This window comes from Solanum tuberosum, unplaced genomic scaffold (assembly GCF_000226075.1).
Source record: "Solanum tuberosum cultivar DM 1-3 516 R44 unplaced genomic scaffold, SolTub_3.0 scf00135, whole genome shotgun sequence".
Classification (NCBI taxonomy): Eukaryota; Viridiplantae; Streptophyta; class Magnoliopsida; order Solanales; family Solanaceae; genus Solanum; species Solanum tuberosum.
In genome coordinates, this window is record NW_006239059.1 from 1336528 (window position 1) to 1339707 (window position 3180).

A 3180-nucleotide genomic window follows, 5' to 3' on the forward strand; every position below is an offset into this window, starting at 1 on the left:
GGGGGGCATTCTACTAGCAAAGAAGACTCCTATAAGTGGTAGTACCTAGTTGGGGCTTTGTGGTATAATTCTTTGCCGAAAGAGGTCTCCGCCGACCCAACGACTTTCCGATGTGATTGACAAGCAGCGGGGCATGGAACGGAGTTTAATTCATCGCGACAGGAGTTCACCAAGTCTAAGAAAGGGCCGGTCATCCAACGAGAAGGGGTAAATCAGGTCAGCCAGCTAAGGCCCACTTTTACCTTAAAGATCAAGGATTTATGCATTTCCTTTTTATGCGACAGGTATGTGACCTTAGGAATTAGGTTCGGGAGTTGCTTTAGAAATTATTGCTTGCTCCGGGTGTCAGTAATAGAAAAAGATTGGATTGGGAAAGACCATGGAGGTTGCCAGTGCTGTTGGGGAAGCCTCTCATCGAAAAGAAAAAAGAAAATAGGACAATAGCTGACTAAACCTCTGAGCTCTTTTTTCTGTAAAGATCTTTTTCTTAAAGGGACATTTCCGCACTCATTTCAGATCATAGAGGTCGGGCTTCAGTCGATGAACCTTCTCCCTCCCTTCCACCGATGAAACTACTCTTGCAAAGTCATTCGTATAACCTTCCTTCCAATCAGATAGATTATATGAAAGCAAAGCCAAGAGGCGATAGTGGCATCGGTCTTCTCGTTCCATGAGGAAAAGGTCCGGAATGGACTATTTTCACGTCTAAATCGGGAGTTTACGGGCTCTATAGGGTCTCCATCTATAGGCTCACTAAAGATACTCAAAAGAAAGGGCTTTCTTTGAATAGAAATATGCAATCTTCCTTTAGCCATCTCTTCCTGTCTATTCAAGCCTTGCATCAGTCTGAAATAAATTGGTAATTTATATTTTAGGAAAGAAGCCCCGTTAAATCCTAAGTCTAATTCAAAGTAAAGGCTGAACCCGGGCCAATGGCAGTTCAACTGTTCTTTCTAGCAGGTGCGATAACGCACTAGGATTTCAAAGTCTTAAGAACTGGAACTTCTCTCCTTACAGTCAAGTGGCTTTCCGCTCCTCGGCTTGAGCCGAGTGGGGTGGGGTTTGATATTTTGCTGCTCCTATTGACCACAGAGGCATGCGAGAGAAAGCGCTGAACAATGATTCAATGATTGAAGAGGCTTTGACAAGACCTCAGCATTCTCGCTTATGTCATTAAGACTCACTTGTCTTCCGAGGCTTGGGCCTACTACTAGAGATTCCATTAATATGGTAGGCCTTGATGATCTCCGAGATTTACTTCTTATGATAAACCAAAGGGGTCGGGCCAACTTCCCAAACACTTGCTTTACATTCACGTCTCAGTATATGCGACTGTCCCTAAGGAGGGGTTTCCATTGGCTTGCATTGATTTGAAACTGCTACTATACTAAACCGGCTGAAAGAGCGTAGTTTTGACCTAAATTCCTTACATGACAGGCTCCTCTCCTTCGCGGGATAGGGCACATTCTATTCCGCCATAACCACGCTTTAAAACTCGATCCAGCTCTCAAACTATATGATCCTCGTCACCAGTCAGCTAATACTAATAGTTGTCCTCCTACGGACCTTTGCCTTCCCTCCGTTTCTACAATAAGAAGAAAAAGCTGAATTTTTCCTGAATATGAACTACGACAAGGAAAATAAATCTTTAGAAAGACAAACATTGGATTGTTTTTGTGTAACATATCCCTTTTTTTCTTTGTCTATTGATTGAGTTCCCCTTTTTTGTTTGCCATTTCCAATATGTTAGATGTGGGGATGAAGCTCCGAAGCAGGAGCTAGCCTTCAAAGGCAGGCGGAACTTCACTCTTTTTTAGGAGAGCTGCCTACGTACCTTTTCTTTTCAGCAAAAAAAGAATCAAGTCCCACGCAGTTCACAGTTAATCAGTTAAATAGATCGCGTTTAAAAACCAAATAGGCTGTTTAGGAGGTATGCGACTTGGACGATGAAAGAGGGCTAGAGCGTGGGTCAGGGTCAGATACGGAGGGGCAGAGAGAATGCTTCCCAATCACTCTCAGAGAGAGAGAGAGAGAGCTATTGTACAAGGAAGCTACGTACACATTTTCGAACGGAAAGCGAGATCTTGCAACCACACCCGAAGAAGCACGCAACAAAGCTCTTTTTACTTCTCATTGAAGTATGCAGCGAGGAATCGAAGGGATGAGACCCGATTCAATTCTGTGATTAAATAAAATTCCTCCCTTCGTTAGTTTACCCACTGTAACTGACTGTCACGTCCAACGAGAGCGTGAGCATCCCACTATTCTTTCTTCTCGTGGGGGGCATTCTACTAGCAAAGAAGACTCCTATAAGTGGTAGTACCTAGTTGGGGCTTTGTGGTATAATTCTTTGCCGAAAGTGGTCTCCGTCGACCCAACGACTTTCCGATGTGATTGACAAGCAGCGAGGCATGGAACGGAGTTTAATTCATCGCGACAGGAGTTCACCAAGTCTAAGAAAGGGCCGGTCATCCAACGAGAAGGGGTAAATCAGGTCAGCCAGCTAATGCCCACTTTTACCTTAAAGATCAAGGTCTGTGAATGAAATGTGCTCTACTTGGCAGTAGTAGGAACAAGATGTAACTGATTCATCCGTGCCAACGAGAATGGAGGCTTCATCTGATCACTATGAATCCGCTGATCAGGAAGAGAAAAAGGAAGAGGTTTTTTCTTTAGATAAAGCGGAAGCTCGTTCCTGGCCTCTTTGGCAGTAGCTAATTTGAATTCGTAACCCGCTTTGGGCAGGAGTCGTTAGATCTTGCCTAGGCAAAGAAGCGATCGACACTCGCTCGCAAGTTTTAAGAAGTGGTAAGCGCAAGAACAGGTTAATTCAGAAAAGGGAAGAGGAGCTCAAACAAGGTTCAAAGATCCTCTCCCTAAAGTATGGTTTATAGAAATCCTTTCGGGTTAGTGAGAAAGATGATAGTGAAAGAGAGAAGAAAGGAAATCCGTTTATGGCGGCTTACCTTCGTACATTCAAGAACAGTTGTGACTCCTTGGCATCTATTAATGCACCGGTGTCCCAATCTGATATGTTTACATTCCTTCTTGCTGGCCTGCCTTCGGACTATGAAATATTTATCATTACGGCGAAGCTTCAACGACCAAAACCAACTATGGCTGAGCTTCGGTCCAGCTTGTTGTTACATGAGTCTTGGCTTCAGCAGATGCATCATATTA